The sequence below is a fragment of the Pimephales promelas genome, chromosome 24, assembly GCF_988280905.1.
Source record: "Pimephales promelas chromosome 24, fPimPro1.hap1.1, whole genome shotgun sequence".
In the NCBI taxonomy this organism is placed as follows: domain Eukaryota; kingdom Metazoa; phylum Chordata; class Actinopteri; order Cypriniformes; family Leuciscidae; genus Pimephales; species Pimephales promelas.
The window spans coordinates 4809949-4835508 of record NC_142792.1 but is presented as its reverse complement, the minus strand read 5'-3'; the positions used below and the strand labels follow the sequence as shown (position 1 = coordinate 4835508).

At 39.9% G+C, this 25560-nt stretch overlaps 8 long non-coding RNA genes across 8 annotated transcripts; 4 read left to right on the top strand and 4 right to left on the bottom strand.

Annotated features, from left to right (window-relative positions):
• The first annotated feature begins 598 nt into the window (after positions 1-598).
• Positions 599-2808, top strand: LOC120476703 (uncharacterized). The gene is made up of 3 exons (XR_005622219.2): positions 599-750; positions 1668-1767; positions 1925-2808. It is a non-coding gene; the product is annotated as an uncharacterized LOC120476703 (long non-coding RNA).
• LOC120476725 (uncharacterized) lies at positions 2271-4087 on the bottom strand. The gene is made up of 2 exons (XR_005622243.2): positions 3528-4087; positions 2271-3402 (listed from the first exon to the last, which is right to left on the bottom strand). It is a non-coding gene; the product is annotated as an uncharacterized LOC120476725 (long non-coding RNA).
• Positions 4088-8214: 4127 nt separating this feature from the next.
• On the bottom strand, positions 8215-12728 carry LOC148965146 (uncharacterized). Its single transcript, XR_016149861.1, has 3 exons — positions 12592-12728; positions 9457-11441; positions 8215-8305 (listed from the first exon to the last, which is right to left on the bottom strand). It is a non-coding gene; the product is annotated as an uncharacterized LOC148965146 (long non-coding RNA).
• Positions 8299-10477, top strand: LOC148965147 (uncharacterized). Its single transcript, XR_016149862.1, has 2 exons — positions 8299-9458; positions 9584-10477. It is a non-coding gene; the product is annotated as an uncharacterized LOC148965147 (long non-coding RNA).
• LOC120470996 (uncharacterized) lies at positions 11395-12948 on the top strand. The gene is made up of 2 exons (XR_005620704.2): positions 11395-12593; positions 12719-12948. It is a non-coding gene; the product is annotated as an uncharacterized LOC120470996 (long non-coding RNA).
• A 3936-nt stretch (positions 12949-16884) lies between these two features.
• On the bottom strand, positions 16885-18440 carry LOC148965145 (uncharacterized). Its single transcript, XR_016149843.1, has 2 exons — positions 18345-18440; positions 16885-18133 (listed from the first exon to the last, which is right to left on the bottom strand). It is a non-coding gene; the product is annotated as an uncharacterized LOC148965145 (long non-coding RNA).
• Positions 18441-18740: 300 nt separating this feature from the next.
• LOC148965144 (uncharacterized) lies at positions 18741-20947 on the top strand. The gene is made up of 3 exons (XR_016149844.1): positions 18741-18875; positions 19508-19606; positions 19763-20947. It is a non-coding gene; the product is annotated as an uncharacterized LOC148965144 (long non-coding RNA).
• Positions 20948-21031: 84 nt separating this feature from the next.
• Positions 21032-22658, bottom strand: LOC120476731 (uncharacterized). The gene is made up of 3 exons (XR_016149845.1): positions 22524-22658; positions 21793-21891; positions 21032-21636 (listed from the first exon to the last, which is right to left on the bottom strand). It is a non-coding gene; the product is annotated as an uncharacterized LOC120476731 (long non-coding RNA).
• Positions 22659-25560: the final 2902 nt, after the last annotated feature.

The window sequence follows — 25560 nt, the reverse complement described above, 5'->3', positions numbered from 1 at the left end:
TTCCCGGCTGATGGGTAGCACTGGAGATGTGGGTTTGATCTCCACCTCAGCATGATTTATTGTAAAATCACAGGGCTCTAAGAGTGAAAAATAAGTTCCAGCACATGGCTTAGCAAGAGATCTGTAAGAGCGCTGCCTCACGGGTTCAGAGGTTGCTGGTTCGATCCCAGCCTGATATGAGTGATGTGTGTGTTAAGGCGCCGACTGGTGGAATCTTCATTCAAATCACACTGAAGGGTTCAATATTATTAGTTTATTTGACTCGATTTGCAAAAATGTGATTCACACAAATCAACACAGAAGGGCGAATCACTTTTAGACTTGATTTGCAAATGTGTAATTCATGCAAATCACCACAGGAGGGCGCAACACTTATGTTTATTTGACCCGAATTGCAATGGTGTAATTCAGACAAATCACCACAGGAGGGCTCAACACTTTTATGTTTATTAGACTTGATTTGCAACGGTGTAATTCACACAAATCACCACAGGAGGGCGCAACACCTTTATGTTTATTTATTTAGCAGAATGACAGAAACCGAAGCGCAGTTTTCATCCGTTCCACTAGGCGGCGTGAGCGGGCATCACTGTCAGAGCGACTCCTTCGGGTCCTTGGCAACATTGACGCTTGTTGATGACAGACGCTACAACATGTGCACATGACAGCCACACAACTGGACATATTTCAGCAAATAAAACGACATACAGTCCGATAACATGCGGGAATTGAGTGTCATTTAACTTCTCGGTAAGTAACTTTGCACATAAAGTGAATTTCTTTTGTAAAATGATATCGCGACGCTTAATGTTTTGTATAATTGTATTTTTTCACTAATGAATCGTCCTGCTGAAATGTCATGATAGCAGAGCTTGTCAGTTCATGGTGTCTGTAAACTAATTGTTGTTTAAGTTTGTTATGAAAGCATTCGCGTCTTCTATAAAAAGAGAAAAACTCTTTTTAGAGTATTTTTTTCTAAACACACACTAAGACCTTCAGAAGGGAAAATTAATCGGGTGTTGCTTTACATTTATAATCAGAATAATAAGGGATGCTGTTTTTATTTTTTATTTATTTTCATGCTGTTGTTGTTATTGTAGTCTTACTGTAGGTAATATACTGGATTGATGTTTGTTAATAGAGTCAGTTGCTCTGATATTTCTGCTGCTTCATGCTTGTGTAGAGCTCAAGTGATTTTACTTCTAATGAAAACCATCATACATACAGTCCAGAACAGAACAGAACAGGGTTAAAACCGTGTGCAGGAAACCAGCCTTTTAGGATTATTGTAAATTTAAAACTTAAGCTTGTCCCAATTATGGTTCAATCACGGAAGCTACACCAGTTATTTTGTCAAGAGATTTCTTGTTTATTTTTGTGTTACATTGATGTGTCATTGCACACAATACTTCTATGCAAGCTAAACTATAGCTCATCCCTAATCTCTCCTCAGCAAACGTATACAAACACACTCTGTTTTCTCAAAATATAATTTAAATAATTTTATACTTTTAATGTATTCAATTTCCTTCTATTGACTAGTCTTTGGACTAATTTTCACATTCTCATTTATAGATGTAGAATATATAATATAGAGTATTTCTAAAACTATCTTTTTAATCTTAAAAAAAAGATTAAAACTTTTTTTTTCATGTCTTTCCTTACAGAAAGAATGTGTTTGGACCATTGCATCCAGTCATCAGAAGCAGAGCTGTGGGACGTGTGGACAGACATTGGCTGTAATGATGGACGTCTGCTGATGGACAGGTAATGTAAATGCTTGTTTTACTGTACTAAACATGTAGGTTCCCATCATTTTCTTTTTGAAGGGCCAGTCCTTTGAAAAGCAAATGATGGGAACCTAAGTAGGTGGGGAAGGGACGGCGGTCAAATTTTTTTTTATTGCCATTTTCATTTTTTCCAGTCAAAAGCATAACCCCCTCCTGGACATCGTGCGGGAGCTCAGGGGGGGACCCCATGATCCCCCACACCTTCTCACTCGCACCACAGCATTCACTCATATCGCGGAGATCTGGCTGGACTCGAACCAGCAACCTCTAAACCCGTGAGGCAGCGCTCTTACCTGTGAGCCACAGATCTCTTGCTGATGATGTGCTGGAACTTATATTTCAGTGTTATCCTGAGAGTTTCCAATAAAGCAGTTAAAGTGAGATTCGAACCCACTTCTTCGTCAGTCTTGTCCTCAGAGAGTGTGTGTTTATCCGCTCGCCCATCATGGATTTCACGTTGACAGCTGGTTTTGGGGCCCCTTGTCTAATGAGAACTATTGAAAGTCAGCAATAGTGGGACTTGAACTCAGGACGCTGTGATTGAAACACAACTCTTTCTCTCCTGAGCCACTGAGACTGCTGAGATGAAGAGCGTTTTCAACCGGTTTGATCCAGAGTTGTGTGTTAAATGATGAATAACTTTAACAAACATGGATCTGAAACCTGGGATTTGAACCAGGACTGTCTGGTTGGTGAGGTTGACAACTATCCACTGAGCCACAGAGACTGTGAATCAATGATGTTGTTTTAGATTTCAAGTTTAAGGTTCTTAGCGTATGTTAAAGATTATTGTCATTGATTAATAATTCATTGACTACTCAGATCTATTCTCTATAAAATGATTTTATTTTTAAGTTATTCTTTGTATCAACTGTATCAGTGTGCGTGTTGTGTCCTATCGTCTGTCTATATAAATATACATGCAAAAAAAGTCAGATCTAAAATTATTTTCGCCCTGCTGTGGTGATTTGTGTGAATTACACTATTGCAAATCAAGTCTAATAAACATAAGAGTGTCGCCCTCCTGTGGTGATTTGTGTGAATTACACCGCTGCAAATCGAGTCTAAAAAACATAAGTAGTGTGCCCTCCTGTGGTGATTTGTGTGAATTACATATAGAGAGTAAAAGAAAAGTGGTGATTGTGTGAATCACACCGTTGCAAACCGAGTCAGATCGAATCTAAAAAGCATAAGTGTTTCGCCCTCCTGTGGTGATTTGTGTGAATTACACCGCTGCAAATTTCTTCTGTCTTCTCTGTTCTGTCCTTATGTTAAAATACATACATACATAACGTTACACACACACACACACACACACACACACACACACACACACACACACACACACACACACATATATATATATATACAAAAAACTAGACTTTCTCATTCAAAGGAAATCATTATTTTCTGCACCACAGAGCTTGTCAAACATGTTGCTGCTGTAATTTCACAGGAACTTTAATCCAAAGTCTCAGATGTGATCCGACGAGAGGAAAGTGCAGTTTTCCTCCGCTCCTCAAGGCGGCAAAAGCGGGTTCTCCTTCAGTCTGACGCTTCTGCTGCTTGACAACATGACACTTGATGACAATCACAACAACGCGAGCAGATCCTGCAGATGGGAAGATGACAGCTCTTAATGTCACTTTAACAGCACATATTACAGCTCAACCGCAAATAAAACCGACGCAATCAAACGACACATAAATGAGGAACCGAGTGCGGCACAAGACTCACCTGTAAGTAACTTTTACTTTAGCATGAAGTCAAGTTCTCTTGTCAGTCGCTATTGTAGCGTTACCTTTTTAATCTTTGAATGAATCGCCCTCTGATATTCACACTGTAAAGTGTAATAAGAAGGACTCAGTTGATATTGCAGTGTTTTCTGGGTGTATGTGAGAGTCAGCAGGAGTTGTGTCTTGTGTGAAGCTCTGATGTTCTCCTGTTGCTTCCTGCTTTTATTCTACTTCCTGTTATGACTGGGATCTGAGAGTGAAAACTGCCTTTAGAATGGTATGCAATTAAAATGTCACAGTATTACTACAAGCATGAAACAATACAAGTAAAGAGCAGTGACTAGACACTTTGCAATTGGTTTTCTTTGCATAGCATTTCTAATATTGTTCTGATGTTTTGTAGGTTTGGCTTTCTGTGAATGGGGAGTTAGTTTTTAGTTCTGTGTGTTCAGTGTTTTTATAATTGTGTGTGGCCTGTAAGACAGTGATTAAGTTGAATCTCTAGTTGTTGTTACATGTATAAGATTCAAATGAATCGTCCTCTGATTTATGTGTAGTGAAGTAGAATAATATGCAATTGTTTCTAGTCTCTTTTGTTATTAGTTGTCTTACTTTATGTAATAATAATCTAGTGGATTGATGCGTGTTAATAGAATCAGTTGATGTGTGTGTGAGTGTATGAAGTGTGTGTCTGCTGCTTGTATTGTATCGTAGAGATGCAGTGCCTTTCTTCTAATGAAAACTATCAGGATCAATCCTTGTGCAGGAACATGTCTTTTAGGGTTACTGTTGTGTGAAGGAAGGTTTCATCTTAAAGTTATAACTCCACTTGGGCAGTTCTTTACAGTGTACATGTTTAAGCATCAAGCGTCAGCGCTCGCACCGAAGGCTTTATTTCTATTCAGTGTTTGTGTCCATTTGTAGCCTGTAAAACTGTAATTCAAATCATAGATTATTATTGATACAGCCTTACTGAACTATACTATATTATTATAATAGTAATATATTTTCACACTGTACAACTTTAGGCTTTTAATTTATTCCATTTCCTTTTATTAACTAGTCTTTAGACTAACTTTCACATTGTCATTTATAGATGTAGAATATTGAGTATTTCTAAAACTAATCTTTTTTTTCTTGTCTTTCCTTACAGAAGGAATGTGTTTGGACCATTACATCCAGTCATCAGAAGCAGAGCTGTGGGACGTGTGGACAGACATTGACTGTAATGATGGACTTCTGCTGATGGACAGGTATGTACATGCTTATGTTTTACTGTACTAAACATGTAGGTTCCCATCATTTTCTTTTTGGAGGGTGACCCCTTTAAAAAGCAAATGATGGGAACCTAAATAGCTGGGGAAGGGACGGCGGGGCAAAATTTTTAGACAGCTAAATTTTTATTGTATAAAAAAGCATAACCCCTGCTGTCCATTGTGGCGGGGCTCGGGGGGGGACCCGAATCATCCCCGCCCCTTCACACATACAGAATTCTCTCGTATCGCGGAGATCTGGCCGGGATCGAACCAGCAACCTCTGAACCCGTGACCTCTGAACCCTCTTACCTGTGAGCCACAGATCTCTTGCTGATACATGTGCTGGAACTTATATTTCACTCTTCGAGCCCTGCGATTTTACAATAAATCATGCTGAGGTGGGGATCGAACCCACGTCTCCAGTGCAACCCTTCAGCCGAGATCGTGTGTTGAGCCACTGCACCACTGTGGCTTTCACACTGAGATCTGGTGTTTTGGCCACTTTGTTTGATTTCATCACATCAATTTTGCGCTCAATTCTCATTTACTAAAGGAAAGCCTTTGTGCTTAACTGTTCACACACTCATATCGCAGAGACCCGGCTGGGATCGAACCAGCAACCTCTGAACCCGTGAGGCAGCGCTCTTACCTGTGAGCCACAAATCTCTTGCAGAGACATGTGCTGGAACTTGTATTTCAGTGTTATCCTGAGAGTTTCCAATAAAGCAGTTAAAGTGAGATTTGAACCCAATAGCTTAGCTGGGATTTGAACCTTAACTTCAGCGCACCCTTACCTTCACAGAACATGTATTTAACCACTGCACCACTGTGGTTTTCACTCTGAGAGTTGGTGTTTTGTCCACTTTGTTTGATATAACAACTATTGATAACAATTTTATTTAAATTATGGGGACCAAAAATGCTGAGATGGGATTTGAACCTTAACCTCAGCGCATCCTTACCTTCACAGAACATGTGTTTAACCACTGCACCACTGTGGCTTTCACGCTGAGATTTGGTGTTTTGGCCACTTTGTTTGATAAAACAACTATTGATAACAATTTTATTTAAATTACTGGGACCAAAAATGCTGAGATGGGATTTGAACCTTAACCTCAGCGCATCCTTACCTTCACAGAACATGTGTTTAACCACTGCACCACTGCGGCTTTCGCTTTGAGAGTTGGTGTTTTGGCCACTTTGTTTGATAAAACAACTATTGATAACAATTTTATTTAAATTACTGGGACCAAAAATGCTGAGATGGGATTTGAACCTTAACCTCAGCGCATCCTTACCTTCACAGAACATGTGTTTAACCACTGCACCACTGTGGCTTTCACGCTGAGAGTTGGTGTTTTGGCCACTTTGTTTGGTAAAACAACTATTGAAAACAATTTTATTTAAATTATTGGGACCAAAAATGCTGAGATGGGATTTGAACCTTAACCTCAGCGCATCCTTACCTTCACAGAACATGTGTTTAACCACTGCACCACTGTGGCTTTCACGCTGAGAGTTGGTGTTTTGGCCACTTTGTTTGATAAAACAACTATTGATAACAATTTTATTTAAATTACTGGGACCAAAAATGCTGAGATGGGATTTGAACCTTAACCTCAGCGCATCCTTACCTTCACAGAACATGTGTTTAACCACTGCACATCTAAACGCAAGAAGAAGTAGGAACAGAACCGGCAACCACTCGCTTCAGAGCCGGTATTGCTACCACTGAGCCACTAAAGACGACACTGTGTAGATATCTATGCTGCATACGCCCCCATCAGTAGTGCATAGATATATGCAGCATAGATATAGAACAGTGCTATATCTATGCTGCATATATCTATGCATGATATGTATATATCATGTATATATCTATGCTGCATATGTCTATACACTAATGACGCTGGAACCTGGGGGCGCCAAGTCCCCGAATTCTCCGCGAATTCCCCGCGAATTCTCCGGACTTGGCGCCCCCCTCATTAGTGCATAGATATATGCATCATAGATATAGCACTGTTCTATATCTATGCTGCATATATCTATGCACTACTGATCTATGCACTACTGGCCAAAACACCAACTCTCAGCATGAAAGCCACAGTGGTTCAGTGGTTAAACACATGTTCTGTGAAGGTAAGGATGCGCTGAGGTTAAGGTTCAAATCCCATCTCAGCATTTTTGGTCCCAGTAATTTAAATAAAATTGTTATCAATAGTTGTTTTAACAAACAAAGTGGCCAAAACACCAACTCTCAGCGTGAAAGCCACAGTGGTGCAGTGGTTAAACACATGTTCTGTGAAGGTAAGGATGCGCTGAGGTTAAGGTTCAAATCCCATCTCAGCATTTTTGGTCCCAGTAATTTAAATAAAATTGTTATCAATAGTTGTTTTATCAAACAAAGTGGCCAAAACACCAACCCTCAGCGTGAAAGCCACAGTGGTTCAGTGGTTAAATACATGTTCTGTGAAGGTAAGGATGTGCTGAGGTTAAGGTTCAAATCCCATCTCAGCATTTTTGGTCCCCATAATTTAAATAAAATTGTTATCAATAGTTGTTATATCAAACAAAGTGGACAAAACACCAGCTCTCAGAGTGAAAACCACAGTGGTGCATTGGTTAAATACATGTTCTGTGAAGGTAAGGGTGCGCTGAAGTTAAGGTTCAAATCCCAGCTAAGCTATTGGGTTCAAATCTCACTTTAACTGCTTTATTGGAAACTCTCAGGATAACACTGAAATACAAGTTCAGCAAGAGATTTGTGGCTCACAGGTAAGAGCGCTGCCTCACGGGTTCAGAGGTTGCTGGTTCGATCCCAGCCGGGTCTCTGCGATATGAGTGTGTGAACAGTTAAGCACAAAGGCTTTCCTTTAGTAAATGAGAATTGAGCGCAAAATTGATGTGATGAAATCAAACAAAGTGGCCAAAACACCAGATCTCAGTGTGAAAGCCACAGTGGTGCAGTGGCTCAACACACGATCTCGGCTGATGGGTTGCACTGGAGACGTGGGTTCGAGCCCCACCTCAGCATGATTTATTGTAAAATCGCAGGGCTCGAAGAGTGAAATATAAGTTCCAGCACATGTATCAGCAAGAGATCTGTGGCTCACAGGTAAGAGCGCTGCCTCACGGGTTCAGAGGTTGCTGGTTCGATCCCAGCCAGATCTCCGCGATACGAGAGAATGCTGTATGTGTGAAGGGGCGGGGATGATTCGGGTCCCCCCCCGAGCCCCGCCACAATGGACAGCAGGGGTTATGTTTTTTATACAATAAAAATTTAGCTGTCTAAAAATTTTGCCCCGCCGTCCCTTCCCCACCTATTTAGGTTCCCATCATTTGCTTTTTAAAGGGGTCACCCTCCAAAAAGAAAATGATGGGAACCTACATGTTTAGTACAGTAAAACATAAGCATGTACATACCTGTCCATCAGCAGAAGTCCATCATTACAGTCAATGTCTGTCCACACGTCCCACAGCTCTGCTTCTGATGACTGGATGTAATGGTCCAAACACATTCCTTCTGTAAGGAAAGACAAGAAAAAAAAGATTAGTTTTAGAAATACTCAATATTCTACATCTATAAATGACAATGTGAAAGTTAGTCTAAAGACTAGTTAATAAAAGGAAAGTGGAATAAATTAAAAGCCTAAAGTTGTACAGTGTGAAAATATATTACTATTATAATAATATAGTATAGTTCAGTAAGGCTGTATCAATAATAATCTATGATTTGAATTACAGTTTTACAGGCTACAAATGGACACAAACACTGAATAGAAATAAAGCCTTCGGTGCGAGCGCTGACGCTTGATGCTTAAACATGTACACTGTAAAGAACTGCCCAAGTGGAGTTATAACTTTAAGATGAAACCTTCCTTCACACAACAGTAACCCTAAAAGACATGTTCCTGCACAAGGATTGATCCTGACAGTTTTCATTAGAAGAAAGGCACTGCATCTCTACGATACAATACAAGCAGCAGACACACACTTCACACACTCACACACACATCAACTGATTCTATTAACACGCATCAATCCACTAGATTATTATTACATAAAGTAAGACAACTAATAACAAAAGAGACTAGAAACAATTGCTTATTATTCTACTTCACTACACATAAATCAGAGGACGATTCATTTGAATCTTATACATGTAACAACAACTAGAGATTCAACTTAATCACTGTCTTACAGGCCACACACAATTATAAAAACACTGAACACACAGAACTAAAAACTAACTCCCCATTCACAGAAAGCCAAACCTACAAAACATCAGAACAATATTAGAAATGCTATGCAAAGAAAACCAATTGCAAAGTGTCTAGTCACTGCTCTTTACTTGTATTGTTTCATGCTTGTAGTAATACTGTGACATTTTAATTGCATACCATTCTAAAGGCAGTTTTCACTCTCAGATCCCAGTCATAACAGGAAGTAGAATAAAAGCAGGAAGCAACAGGAGAACATCAGAGCTTCACACAAGACACAACTCCTGCTGACTCTCACATACACCCAGAAAACACTGCAATATCAACTGAGTCCTTCTTATTACACTTTACAGTGTGAATATCAGAGGGCGATTCATTCAAAGATTAAAAAGGTAACGCTACAATAGCGACTGACAAGAGAACTTGACTTCATGCTAAAGTAAAAGTTACTTACAGGTGAGTCTTGTGCCGCACTCGGTTCCTCATTTATGTGTCGTTTGATTGCGTCGGTTTTATTTGCGGTTGAGCTGTAATATGTGCTGTTAAAGTGACATTAAGAGCTGTCATCTTCCTATCTGCAGTATCTGCTCGCGTTGTTGTGATTGTCATCAAGTGTCATGTTGTCAAGCAGCAGAAGCGTCAGACTGAAGGAGAGCCCGCTTCTGCCGCCTTGAGGAGCGGAGGAAAACTGCACTTTACTCTCGTCGGATCACATCTGAGACTTTGGATTAAAGTTCCTGTGAAATTACAGCAGCAACATGTTTGACAAGCTCTGTGGTGCAGAAAATAATGATTTCCTTTGAATGAGAAAGTCTAGTTTTTTGTATATATATATATGTGTGTGTGTGTGTGTGTGTAACGTTATGTATGTATGTATTTTAACATAAGGACAGAACAGAGAAGACAGAACAGAGAAGACTGCAAAGAAATTTGCAGCGGTGTAATTCACACAAATCACCACAGGAGGGCGAAACACTTATGTTTTTTAGATTCGATCGGACTCGGTTTGCAACGGTGTGATTCACACAATCACCACTTTTCTTTTACTCTCTATATGTAATTCACACAAATCACCACAGGAGGGCACACCACTTATGTTTTTTAGACTCGATTTGCAGCGGTTTAATTCACACAAATCACCACAGGAGGGCACACCACTTATGTTTTTTAGACTCGATTTGCAGCGGTGTAATTCACACAAATCACCACAGGAGGGCACACCACTTATGTTTTTTAAACTCGATTTGCAGCGGTGTAATTCACACAAATCACCACAGGAGGGCACACTCTTATGTTCATTAGACTTGATTTGCAATAGTGTAATTCACACAAATCACCACAGCAGGGCGAAAATAATTTTAGATCTGACTTTTTTTGCATGTATATTTATATAGACAGACGATAGGACACAACACGCACACTGATACAGTTGATACAAAGAATAACTTAAAAATAAAATCATTTTATAAAGAATAGATCTGAGTAGTCAATGAATTATTAATCAATGACAATAATCTTTAACATACGCTAAGAACCTTAAACTTGAAATCTAAAACAACATCATTGATTCACAGTCTCTGTGGCTCAGTGGATAGTTGTCAACCTCACCAACCAGACAGTCCTGGTTCAAATCCCAGGTTTCAGATCCATGTTTGTTGAAGTTATTCATCATTTAACACACAACTCTGGATCAAACCGGTTGAAAACGCTCTTCATCTCAGCAGTCTCAGTGGCTCAGGAGAGAAAGAGTTGTGTTTCAATCACAGCATCCTGAGTTCAAGTCCCACTATTGCTGACTTTCAATAGTTCTCATTAGACAAGGGGCCCCAAAACCAGCTGTCAACGTGAAATCCATGATGGGCGAGCGGATAAACACACACTCTCTGAGGACAAGACTGATGAAGACGTGGGTTCGAATCTCACTTTAACTGCTTTATTGGAAACTCTCAGGATAACACTGAAATATAAGTTCCAGCACATCATCAGCACGAGATCTGTGGCTCACAGGTAAGAGCGCTGCCTCACGGGTTCAGAGGTTGCTGGTTCGATCCCAGCCAGATCTCCGCGATAGGAGTGGATGTTGTGTGAGTGGCGCGCCCAAAGGAGGGGGATACCAGTACGGTCTCCCCCTGGAGCTTCCGAGACAGTCAGCAGCCGGGGTTATGATTTTTGGAAACAAGGAAAAAAAATATTTTTTTTTTTATATAAAAATTTCGCCTCCTCGTCCCTTCCCCACCCGCTTAGGTTCCCATCATTTGCTTTTCAAAGGGGGAGGCCCTTCAAAAAGAAAATGATGGGTACCTACATGTTTAGTACAGTAAAACAAGCATTTACATTACCTGTCCCTCAGCAGAAGTCCATCATTACAGTCAATGTCTGTCCACACGTCCCACAGCTCTGCTTCTGATGACTGGATGTAATGGTCCAAACACATTCCTTCTGTAAGGAAAGACAAGAAAAAAAAGATTAGTTTTAGAAATACTCAATATTCTACATCTATAAATGACAATGTGAAAGTTAGTCTAAAGACTAGTTAATAAAAGGAAATGGAATAAATTAAAAGCCTAAAGTTGTACAGTGTGAAAATATATTACTATTATAATAATATAGTTTAGTTCAGTAAGGCTGTATCAATAATAATCTATGATTTGAATTACAGTTTTACAGGCTACAAATGGACACAAACACTGAACAGAAATAAAGCCTTCGGTGCGAGCGCTGACGCTTGATGCTTAAACATGTACACTGTAAAGAACTGCCCAAGTGGAGTTATAACTTTAAGATGAAACCTTCCTTCACACAACAGTAACCCTAAAAGACATGTTCCTGCACAAGGATTGATCCTGATAGTTTTCATTAGAAGAAAGGCACTGCATCTCTACGATACAATACAAGCAGCAGACACACACTTCACACACTCACACACACATCAACTGATTCTATTAACACGCATCAATCCACTAGATTATTATTACATAAAGTAAGACAACTAATAACAAAAGAGACTAGAAACAATTGCTTATTATTCTACTTCACTACACATAAATCAGAGGACGATTCATTTGAATCTTATACATGTAACAACAACTAGAGATTCAACTTAATCACTGTCTTACAGGCCACACACAATTATAAAAACACTGAACACACAGAACTAAAAACTAACTCCCCATTCACAGAAAGCCAAACCTACAAAACATCAGAACAATATTAGAAATGCTATGCAAAGAAAACCAATTGCAAAGTGTCTAGTCACTGCTCTTTACTTGTATTGTTTCATGCTTGTAGTAATACTGTGACATTTTAATTGCATACCATTCTAAAGGCAGTTTTCACTCTCAGATCCCAGTCATAACAGGAAGTAGAATAAAAGCAGGAAGCAACAGGAGAACATCAGAGCTTCACACAAGACACAACTCCTGCTGACTCTCACATACACCCATAAAACACTGCAATATCAACCGAGTCCTTCTTATTACACTTTACAGTGTGAATATCAGAGGGCGATTCATTCAAAGATTAAAAAGGTAACGCTACAATAGCGACTGACAAGAGAACTTGACTTCATGCTAAAGTAAAAGTTACTTACAGGTGAGTCTTGTGCCGTACTCGGTTCCTCATTTATGTGTCGTTTGATTGCGTCGGTTTTATTTGCGGTTGAGCTGTAATATGTGCTGTTAAAGTGACATTAAGAGCTGTCATCTTCCCAACTGCAGGATCTGCTCGCGTTGTTGTGATTGTCATCAAGTGTCATGTTGTCAAGCAGCAGAAGCGTCAGACTGAAGGAGAACCCGCTTCTGCCGCCTTGAGGAGCGGAGGAAAACTGCACTTTACTCTCGTCAGATCACATCTGAGACTTTGGATTAAAGTTCCTGTGAAATTACAGCAGCAACATGTTTGACAAGCTCTGTGGTGCAGAAAATAATGATTTCCTTTGAATGAGAAAGTCTAGTTTTTTGTATATATATATATATATGTGTGTGTGTGTGTGTGTGTGTGTGTGTGTAACGTTATGTATACGTATTTTAACATAAGGACAGAACAGAGAAGACAGAAGAAATTTGCAGCGGTGTAATTCACACAAATCACCACAGGAGGGCGAAACACTTATGTTTTTTAGATTCGATCGGACTCGGTTTGCAACGGTGTGATTCACACAATCACCACTTTTCTTTTACTCTCTATATGTAATTCACACAAATCACCACAGGAGGGCACACCACTTATGTTTTTTAGACTCGATTTGCAGCGGTGTAATTCACACAAATCACCACAGGAGGGCACACCACTTCTGTTTTTTAGACTCGATTTGCAGCGGTGTAATTCACACAAATCACCACAGGAGGGCGACACTCTTTTATGTTTATTACACTTGATTTGCAACGGTGTAATTCACACAAATCACCACAGGAGGGCGAAACATTTCTAAGTTAATTTAGACTCGATTTGCAACTGTGTAATTCACACAAATGACCACAAGAGGGCGAAACACTTTTATGTTCATTTAGACTCGATTTGCAACGGTGTAATTCACACAAATCACCACAGGAGGGCGAAACATTTTTAAGTTTATTTAGACTCGATTTGCAACGGTGTAATTCACACAAATCACCACAGGAGGGCGAAACACTTTTACATTCATTGGACTTATACACACACACACACACATACATACATACAAAAAAACTAGGCTTTCTCATTCAAAAGCAAATCATTATTTTCTGCACCACAGAGCTTGTCAAACATGTTGCTGCTGCAATTTTACAGGAACTTTAATCCAAAGTCTCAGATGTAACTAATGTAATTAAACTTTAATTTAACTGCATCATCTCCACTGTCTCAGTGGCTCAGGAGATAAAGCATTGCATTTCAATCACAGTGTTCTGAGTTCAAATCACACTATTGCTGACTTTCACTTGTTCTCATTAGACAAGGAGTCCCCAAAACCAGTTGTTGTTGTAAAATCCATGGTTGAGTGGATAAACACTCTCTGAGGACAAGACTGTGATGAAAACATGGGTTCAACTCTCACTTTAACTGCTTTATTGGAAACTCTCAGGATAACACTGAAATATAAGTTCCAGCACATGTCTTGAAAGATATCTGTGGCTCACAGGTAAGAGCGCTGCCTCACGGGTTCAGAGGTCTCTGTGATGGGAGTGTGTGTGAGCAGCAGGTGCTTGAAGGAGAAGGAAACCAGTACAGTCTCCAATGGTGTAATTCACACAAATCACCACAGGAGGGTGACACTCTTTTATTTTTATTACAATTGATTTGCAATGGTGTAATTCACACAAATCAGGGCGCAACACTTATGTTTTTAGACTTGATTTGCAACGGTGTAATTCACACAAATCACCACAGGAGGGCGACACTCATTTATGTTTATTACACTTGATTTGCAACGGTGTAATTCACACAAATCACCACAGGAGGGCGAAACATTTCTAAGTTAATTTAGACTCGATTTGCAACTGTGTAATTCACACAAATGACCACAAGAGGGCGAAACACTTTTATGTTCATTTAGACTCGATTTGCAACGGTGTAATTCACACAAATCACCACAGGAGGGCGAAACATTTCTAAAAAAAATTTAGACTCGATTTGCAACTGTGTAATTCACACAAATGACCACAAGAGGGCGAAACACTTTTATGTTCATTTAGACTCGATTTGCAACGGTGTAATTCACACAAATCACCACAGGAGGGCGAAACATTTTTAAGTTTATTTAGACTCGATTTGCAACGGTGTAATTCACACAAATCACCACAGGAGGGCGAAACACTTTTACATTCATTGGACTTATATTGTTTTGTTGTTTTTATTTGCAAATATATCTATTTGAATTTTGAACAGAAGACAGGACGGAACATAGATAGTGTAAATAGTTCTGTTTGGAAGTTCTTATGTTTTTCTCCTCTCACCCTCTTACAGAAGTGTAGCGCATTTACACTACCTCGTTAGACGATGTAGTTTACATAGATCTCCGCTGATGGGTTAAGCTGATTCTCGGGAATAAGACTGAATTCGCAAGGCCTACAATCACCACATGAGGGGGCAACTCTTTTATATTTATTAGAATTGAGGTGCAATGGTTTAATTCACACAAATCACCACATGAGGGCGACCCCCGTTTTACATTCTTTGGACTTATATTGTTTTGGTGTTTTTATTTGCAAATATATCTATTTGAATTTTGAACAGAAGACAGGACGGAACATAGATAGTGTAAATAGTTCTGTTTGGAAGTTCGTTTTTCTCCTCTCACCCTCTTACAGAAGTGTAGCGCATTTACACTAGCTCGTTAGACGATGTAATTCACGAAGATCTCGGCAGGTGGGTTAAGCCGATTTGCGGTAATGTCACCACAAGCAGGTGAAACACTTTTGTGTTTATTTAGACTCGATTTGCAACGGTGTAATTCAGACAAATCACCATAGGTGGGCAAAATATTTTTAAGTTTATTTAGACTCTATTTGCAAAGTTGTAATTCACACAAATCACCACATGAGGACATTTTTATTTACCAAAAATTGACAGATAAGAGTGGAAGAGCCAGTGGCTTAGTGGTCTGAGCGTTAGATCTTGGCGTGGGCAATCCAGGTTCAAATCTCTCTCTTGTGGTGTTTAGTTTCATTGGTTTTTCAACAAAAAAAAAAGACAAAATTACCAAAAATTGGTGAGTAAGAGTGGAAGTGCTGGTGGCTCAGTGGTCTGAGTGTTTGATCTTGGTGTGGGCAACCCAGGTTCAAATCTCTCTCTTGTGGTGTTTAGTTTCATTGGTTTTTCAACAAAAAAAAAAGACAAAATTACCAAAAATTGGTGAGTAAGAGTGGAAGTGCTGGTGGCTCAGTGGTCTGAGTGTTTGATCTTGGTGTAGGCAACCCAGGTTCAAATCTCTCTCTTGTGGTGTTTAGTTTCATTGGTTTTTCAACAAAAAAAAAAAGACAAAATTACCAAAAATTGGTGAGTAAGAGTGGAAGTGCTGGTGGCTCAGTGGTCTGAGTGTTTGATCTTGGTGTGGGCAACCCAGGTTCAAATCTCTCTCTTGTGGTGTTTAGCTTCAATGGTTTTTCAACAAATAAAAAAGACAAAATTACCAAAAATTCATAAGTAAGAGTGGAAGTACCAGTGGCTCAGTGGTCTGAGCATGTCCTCCTGGGGTCAGAAGGATCTGGGTTCAAACCCCAGCCTGGTATGTGAAGCATGGTTGCGTGAAGGACATCCAGTCGTGAGCTGTGACAAGCTGCAAAACTGAGCGGATCAGGTCATGACCAGGATGAGAGAAGGCAGGACACGAAGGGGGGAGTACATATCCCAACCGCTCCCCCTGGGACTTCCAAGACAATCTCGAGCAGCGGTTATGTAAAAGGAGTCCAAATTTTCGAAAAATTACTTGTAAAATTTTTCCCAAAAAAGGCTAAGTCAACATTTTGGGCGTGGCTTATGGACACTCCTCCCTTTGGGGCGTGGCTTATGGACACTCCCCCATCTGGGCGTGGCTTATGGCCACTCCCCTTTACTGTTGATTGTACCTGCACTCCATCAAGGTTCAAATCTCAGCTGTTGCTTTCATGGGGAAACCAACCAGCACTTGAAAGGCATTCCCACTTACACACATGCTGAAAAATTCAGACTACAAATACATTAATAAACTGGATTTGTAATGAGCAAATCTTAACTGGTCTGTTTTATCTTGGCAATCATTAAATTGCAAATCAGTCACAGCTTGTCCAAATTAATAGACAAACTAAACCACGTGGGCCACACATCATCTGAATAATTAGTTAATTGACTGATCAACAGAGTCAGTAACAGGAGGTGTTGATGTTTAGAAAGCCAAGATCAGCTGGAAATCATGAACAGCACACAAATGTCACATTTACCATTTTATTGGACACAAACTTAAGTAGATCATTGTCAAAAACATGCCAGTTCAAAACAGAAACAGGTTGAGTCAGGAAAAGGCTCAGATGCATAACAGTTCGGCGGTTGCTCCTCTCAAAATACTCCATGCAAAGTCACTCACTGCTTTTCCTCATGACCTCCAGCAGCTCAAACCAAGAGATCCCTACAAACAGACAGCAGTGAGACGATCAGAAACACTTCAAATTTCACTAATAACTTCCCCTAGGAAGCTACAAATCTCAGAAAGAAACAAAGTGATTGTTTATAGAATAAATATAGATCATAGGAGGTGAAAACGCATGCTCATTTTATGAGCAATTAAACCAATGCAACAGCATCTGTAAGATATCAATCAAGCTACAAAATAGAATTAAATGTCACTTTGATGTTAATCCAAAACAACAAGTTAACATACAGACTCCTTCTACGAGCTATACAAGTATTTTACAAGTATTTTGCAAGTATTTTACAAGTATTTTACAAACCTGTTCCAAGAGCCACACCAACATTGCACACCCTCGACGTCTTTCTTATCTGACCCATATATGTCTGGTTTTGGAGTCTCTACTAACGAGCTGATGAGTCGATTCAGGTGTGATTGATTAGGAAGAGTTGGAAAATGTGTTGTGTTGGGGTTCCTCCAGCTATTTTACCTGCAAACCACTGCACCATCGTGGCTTTCACAATATCATCTGTTGTTTGGTGCAGTTTGTTGGATATGCATTTTAACATAGGCAATCTAAGATTCAAACGCAACCATTTATTTATTGAACTCTTTTGAGTTTATTGAGGGCTTTGTTTTCTGTGATAAAAATATTAGCAACTGTGGGATTTGGACCAAGAACTGAATGAAAGACAAATGATTAGCCACTGAGCCACGGCATTTGTGATGTTTGATATGGTTCATTGTGGTTGTTTTTTTAGTTTAGCAACAGCATTCATTAAAACAACAATTTATTGTTCAGCTGCTAGAGCGGTTTTTTACAGGGTTGGAGATAAACTCAGGAAAGTGGCTCGTCAGGAGCAGGATTAGGGACTTTTTTTTTTAAATCTCTTTCCTCTTCATGCTGTTTTCATATATTACTGCAGATACACTTAGTGTCCACAAGGTGGGGTACATGAACACATTAATCTGGTCTCTGGTTTCATGCACACATGCCTGCTCTCCATCCAGGATTCTCCAAACACTTGTCCTATGTAGAGAAGCTGGAGTCTGTCTGAAGGCAGAGAAACACAGGACACTGTGTCTGTTATATTAGGCAGTAAAAAGCGGCCATTAGACGCATTTATAGTCAGCTGTTTTACCACAATAATAATATTCTATCCCAAATATTAAACAATCTTTACTATAAATGTAAAATCAGTGTAATTTTTGTGTTTCTGAGTCTGTAAAAGCGAGTCTCGCTCCTCCATTCATAACATCCATACCTCACGAGCGTCCAGAGATCCAGAGACTCACGTGCTCCTCACAACATGGTTCCTCATCACGTGACAGACAGACGAAGATCCAGCCAAGATTGACTATAAGTGCTGCACGAATCTGCTGCCAAAACTACACAAAGTCATTGTCTCATTGTCAAAGTATGTGCGACGCTTTGTAATATAATCAATCTGAAGCTGAATCAAACTTTGTGTCTCTTTGCACTAATAAAATAAAGACTCGTCAAATTGAAACTGAAGCGCAGTTTTCCATCCGCTCCACTAGGCGGCGTAATCGAGGTTCAGGTTCATTCTGTCAGCAGCAGCTTCAGATGATTGACAACATGGTGCTTGATATTGATAACAGTCAAAGCCACAACATGTGCAGTTTGTTTTAATAAAGCTGCACATTCTGTAGATGACAGCTCAGTGACAGACTCATAATGTCACTTAACAGCACACATTTCAAGCCATAAACAGAGAAAACAGACAAACCTTGTGACGAAGAGCAGGAGTCAAAGATGTCACACGACTCAGCCTGTAAGTCTCCTTCACTTACATTGTTTTCTCTTATAACAGTATTAGCTCACATCTAGCAGCCCTTATTTGTTGGAATTAGGTCATTATTTAGGTGTGTGTTGATTCTGAAAGCTGCTCCTCTGGTAATTTAGACTCTGTTTACATTCTGCTCTGTTGCTGAACTCCCTGTCAGACCTTCACAAGAACAAATGAATAGGTTGTTGTTGCGTTACATTTGTAATATTTCAACGAATCGCCATCTGCTGTTTATATTATGAAGTGGAATAATAGGAGATTGTGGTCTTTGTCTCTGTTGTTGTAGTGTTACTGTAGGTAATATTCTGGATTGATGCTTGTTCATAGAGTTAGTTAGTTTGTGAAGCTCTGATGTTCCTGGACATGCAGCTTCATGGTTTTGTAGAGATGCAGTGATTTGTTACTATTACTCTTGTTTATTGTGAAGCAAAGTCTCATCTTAATCTTACTTGAACCCAAAAAGTGTAACGTACTCTGTAGTATATGTTTCAAACTGTACAGATTTAGGCTTTAAATGTATTCCACTTACATCTATTAACTAGTCGTGTTTCACAATCTCATTTTTTAGATGCAGAAAATGAAATAATGTCTATTTTTATGTATGTCTTTCCTTGCAGAAAGAATGTGTTTGGACCGTTACATCCAGTCAACAGAAGCCGAGCTCTGGGCCGTTTGGACGGACATTCACCGTAGGATGGACATCAGCTCAGTCACAGGTAATGCTTTTGACGTGTTGGTGTGTAAATGTGTAGGTTAGCATCATTTTCTTTTTGAAGGGCCAGTCCTTTGAAAAGCAAACGATGGGAACCTAAGTAGGTGGGGAAGGGACGGCGGACGATTTTTTTTTTAATTGCCATTTTCATTTTTTCCAGTCAAAAGCATAACCCCCTGCTGGACATCGTGCAGGAGCTCAGGGGGGACCCCATGATCCCCCACACCTTCTCACTCGCACCACAGCATTCACTCATATCACGGAGATCTGGCTGGACTCGAACCAGCAACCTCTGAAACCGTGAGGCAACGCTCTTACCTGTGAGCCACAGATCTCTTGTCTGAACATGTGAAGGAACCTATATTTCACTATGTATGTGAGCTGGGATTTTACAATAAACCAGTTAAATGACACATCTCTAACTCACTGAGCTATGGGGTTTGAACCCATGACTCTGCCTCAACCTTGTCTCCCAGTGACGTGTGTTTAACCACTACACCACCGTGGCTTTCACACTGAGAGCTGCCGTTTGAGGCAGTTTTGTTGGATATAATGCAATACATGGTCTTTAACATAAACAAGAGCAGGATTTGAACTCAGGACTCCTGGATCACAAACCAACGCTTTGTATCATGAGCCACTGAAACCTGTGAGTTGATGGTGTGTTTGGACTGGTTTTATGGAGAGCTTTGTGTTATATGATGGAAAAGGGTATTCAATTGTGAGTTTCGAACCCATGCTTCCTTGTCTCCCAGTAACGTGTGTTTAACCACTACACCACCGTTGTTTTCACAATATCATTTGTTGTTTGGTGCACTTTGTTGGATATGCATTTTACAACAGATGATATTTTACTATGTATGTGAGCCAGGATTATACAATAAACCAGTTAAATGACACATCTCCAACTCACTGAGTTACAGGGTTTGAACACATGACTCTTCCACAACCTTGTCTCCCAGTGACGTGTGTTTAACCACTACACCACCGTGGCTTTCACACTGAGAGCTGCCGTTTGAGGCAGTTTGTTGGATATAATGCAATAAATGGTCTTTCGGGGACTTGACGCCCCCAGGTTCCAGCGTCATTAGTGCATAGACTATGCAGCATAGATATATACAGCATAGAATACAGTATATAGCACAGCTGTGCATATATCTATGCTGCATTTATCTATTCATTTTTTTTTATTTATCATTCATTTTATTTATCATTTATCTATTTATAAATATCTATTTATATATATTTATCTATAAATATATCTATTTATCAAGTCTCGAATTCTCGAGACTTGGCGCCCCCAGGTTCCAGCGTCATTAGTGCATAGACATATGCAGCATAGATATAGCACAGTATATATCTATGCTGCATATATCTATGCACTAATGACGCTGGAACCTGGGGGCGTCAAGTCCCCGAAAGACCATTTATTGCATTATATCCAACAAACTGCCTCAAACGGCAGCTCTCAGTGTGAAAGCCACGGTGGTGTAGTGGTTAAACACACGTCACTGGGAGACAAGGTTGTGGAAGAGTCATGCGTTCAAACCCCGTAACTCAGTGAGTTGGAGATGTGTCATTTAACTTGTTTATTGTATAATCCTGGCTCACATACATAGTAAAATATCATCTGTTGTAAAATGCATATCCAACAAAGTGCACCAAACAACAAATGATATTGTGAAAACAACGGTGGTGTAGTGGTTAAACACACGTCACTGGGAGACAAGGTTGAGGCAGAGTCATGGGTTCAAACCCCATAGCTCAGTGAGTTAGAGATGTGTCATTTAACTGGTTTATTGTAAAATCCCAGCTCACATACATAGTGAAATATAGGTTCCTTCACATGTTCAGACAAGAGATCTGTGGCTCACAGGTAAGAGCGTTGCCTCACGGTTTCAGAGGTTGCTGGTTCGAGTCCAGCCAGATCTCCGTGATATGAGTGAATGCTGTGGTGCGAGTGAGAAGGTGTGGGGGATCATGGGGTCCCCCCTGAGCTCCTGCACGATGTCCAGCAGGGGGTTATGCTTTTGACTGGAAAAAATGAAAATGGCAATTAAAAAAAAAATCGTCCGCCGTCCCTTCCCCACCTACTTAGGTTCCCATCGTTTGCTTTTCAAAGGACTGGCCCTTCAAAAAGAAAATGATGCTAACCTACACATTTACACACCAACACGTCAAAAGCATTACCTGTGACTGAGCTGATGTCCATCCTACGGTGAATGTCCGTCCAAACGGCCCAGAGCTCGGCTTCTGTTGACTGGATGTAACGGTCCAAACACATTCTTTCTGCAAGGAAAGACATACATAAAAATAGACATTATTTCATTTTCTGCATCTAAAAAATGAGATTGTGAAACACGACTAGTTAATAGATGTAAGTGGAATACATTTAAAGCCTAAATCTGTACAGTTTGAAACATATACTACAGAGTACGTTACACTTTTTGGGTTCAAGTAAGATTAAGATGAGACTTTGCTTCACAATAAACAAGAGTAATAGTAACAAATCACTGCATCTCTACAAAACCATGAAGCTGCATGTCCAGGAACATCAGAGCTTCACAAACTAACTAACTCTATGAACAAGCATCAATCCAGAATATTACCTACAGTAACACTACAACAACAGAGACAAAGACCACAATCTCCTATTATTCCACTTCATAATATAAACAGCAGATGGCGATTCGTTGAAATATTACAAATGTAACGCAACAACAACCTATTCATTTGTTCTTGTGAAGGTCTGACAGGGAGTTCAGCAACAGAGCAGAATGTAAACAGAGTCTAAATTACCAGAGGAGCAGCTTTCAGAATCAACACACACCTAAATAATGACCTAATTCCAACAAATAAGGGCTGCTAGATGTGAGCTAATACTGTTATAAGAGAAAACAATGTAAGTGAAGGAGACTTACAGGCTGAGTCGTGTGACATCTTTGACTCCTGCTCTTCGTCACAAGGTTTGTCTGTTTTCTCTGTTTATGGCTTGAAATGTGTGCTGTTAAGTGACATTATGAGTCTGTCACTGAGCTGTCATCTACAGAATGTGCAGCTTTATTAAAACAAACTGCACATGTTGTGGCTTTGACTGTTATCAATATCAAGCACCATGTTGTCAATCATCTGAAGCTGCTGCTGACAGAATGAACCTGAACCTCGATTACGCCGCCTAGTGGAGCGGATGGAAAACTGCGCTTCAGTTTCAATTTGACGAGTCTTTATTTTATTAGTGCAAAGAGACACAAAGTTTGATTCAGCTTCAGATTGATTATATTACAAAGCGTCGCACATACTTTGACAATGAGACAATGACTTTGTGTAGTTTTGGCAGCAGATTCGTGCAGCACTTATAGTCAATCTTGGCTGGATCTTCGTCTGTCTGTCACGTGATGAGGAACCATGTTGTGAGGAGCACGTGAGTCTCTGGATCTCTGGACGCTCGTGAGGTATGGATGTTATGAATGGAGGAGCGAGACTCGCTTTTACAGACTCAGAAACACAAAAATTACACTGATTTTACATTTATAGTAAAGATTGTTTAATATTTGGGATAGAATATTATTATTGTGGTAAAACAGCTGACTATAAATGCGTCTAATGGCCGCTTTTTACTGCCTAATATAACAGACACAGTGTCCTGTGTTTCTCTGCCTTCAGACAGACTCCAGCTTCTCTACATAGGACAAGTGTTTGGAGAATCCTGGATGGAGAGCAGGCATGTGTGCATGAAACCAGAGACCAGATTAATGTGTTCATGTACCCCACCTTGTGGACACTAAGTGTATCTGCAGTAATATATGAAAACAGCATGAAGAGGAAAGAGATTTAAAAAAAAAAGTCCCTAATCCTGCTCCTGACGAGCCACTTTCCTGAGTTTATCTCCAACCCTGTAAAAAACCGCTCTAGCAGCTGAACAATAAATTGTTGTTTTAATGAATGCTGTTGCTAAACTAAAAAAACAACCACAATGAACCATATCAAACATCACAAATGCCGTGGCTCAGTGGCTAATCATTTGTCTTTCATTCAGTTCTTGGTCCAAATCCCACAGTTGCTAATATTTTTATCACAGAAAACAAAGCCCTCAATAAACTCAAAAGAGTTCAATAAATAAATGGTTGCGTTTGAATCTTAGATTGCCTATGTTAAAATGCATATCCAACAAACTGCACCAAACAACAGATGATATTGTGAAAGCCACGATGGTGCAGTGGTTAAACACACGTCACTTGCAGGTAAAATAGCTGGAGGAACCCCAACACAACACATTTTCCAACTCTTCCTAATCAATCACACCTGAATCGACTCATCAGCTCGTTAGTAGAGACTCCAAAACCAGACATATATGGGTCAGATAAGAAAGACGTCGAGGGTGTGCAATGTTGGTGTGGCTCTTGGAACAGGTTTGTAAAATACTTGTAAAATACTTGCAAAATACTTGTAAAATACTTGTATAGCTCGTAGAAGGAGTCTGTATGTTAACTTGTTGTTTTGGATTGACATCAAAGTGACATTTAATTCTATTTTGTAGTTTGATTGATATCTTACAGATGCTGTTGCATTGGTTTAATTGCTCATAAAATGAGCATGCGTTTTCACCTCCTATGATCTATATTTATTCTATAAACAATCACTTTGTTTCTTTCTGAGATTTGTAGCTTCCTAGGGGAAGTTATTAGTGAAATTTGAAGTGTTTCTGATTGTCTCACTGCTGTCTGTTTGTAGGGATCTCTTGGTTTGAGCTGCTGGAGGTCATGAGGAAAAGCAGTGAGTGACTTTGCATGGAGTATTTTGAGAGGAGCAACCGCCGAACTGTTATGCATCTGAGCCTTTTCCTGACTCAACCTGTTTCTGTTTTGAACTGGCATGTTTTTGACAATGATCTACTCCAGTTTGTGTCCAATAAAATGGTAAATGTGACATTTGTGTGCTGTTCATGATTTCCAGCTGATCTTGGCTTTCTAAACATCAACACCTGCTGTTACTGACTCTGTTGATCAGTCAATTAACTAATTATTCAGATGATGTGTGGCCCACGTGGTTTAGTTTGTCTATTAATTTGGACAAGCTGTGACTGATTTGCAATTTAATGATTGCCAAGATAAAACAGACCAGTTAAGATTTCCTCATTAGAAATCCAGTTTATTAATGTATTTGTAGTCTGAATTTTTCAGCATGTGAGTAAGTGGGAACGCCTTTCAAGTGCTGGTTGGTTTCCCCAGAGAAAGCAACAGCTGAGATTTGAACCTTGATGGAGTGCAGGTACAATCAACAGTAAAGGGGAGTGGCCATAAGCCATGACAAAAGGGGGAGTGTCCATAAACCACGCCCCAAAGGGGGAGTGTCCATAAGCCACGCCCTAAAGGGGGAGTGTCCATAAGCCACGCCCCAAAGGGAGGAGTGTCCATAAGCCACGCCCAAAATGTTGACTTAGCCTTTTTTGGGAAAAATTTTACAAGTAATTTTTTGAAAATTTGGACTCCTTTTACATAACCGCTGCTCGAGATTGTCTTGGAAGTCCCAGGGGGAGCGGTTTGGATATGTACTCCCCCCTTCGTGTCCTGCCTTCTCTCATCCTGGTCATGACCTGATCCGCTCAGTTTTGCAGCTTGTCACAGCTCACGACTGGATGTTCTTCACGCAACCATGCTTCACATACCAGGCTGGGGTTTGAACCCAGATCCTTCTGACCCCAGGAGGACATGCTCAGACCACTGAGCCACTGGTACTTCCACTCTTACTTATGAATTTTTGGTAATTTTGTCTTTTTTATTTGTTGAAAAACCATTGAAGCTAAACACGACAAGAGAGAGATTTGAACCTGGGTTGCCCACACCAAGATCAAACACTCAGACCACTGAGCCACCAGCACTTCTACTCTTACTCACCAATTTTTGGTAATTTTGTCTTTTTTATTTGTTGATAAACCAATGAAACTAAACACCACAAGAG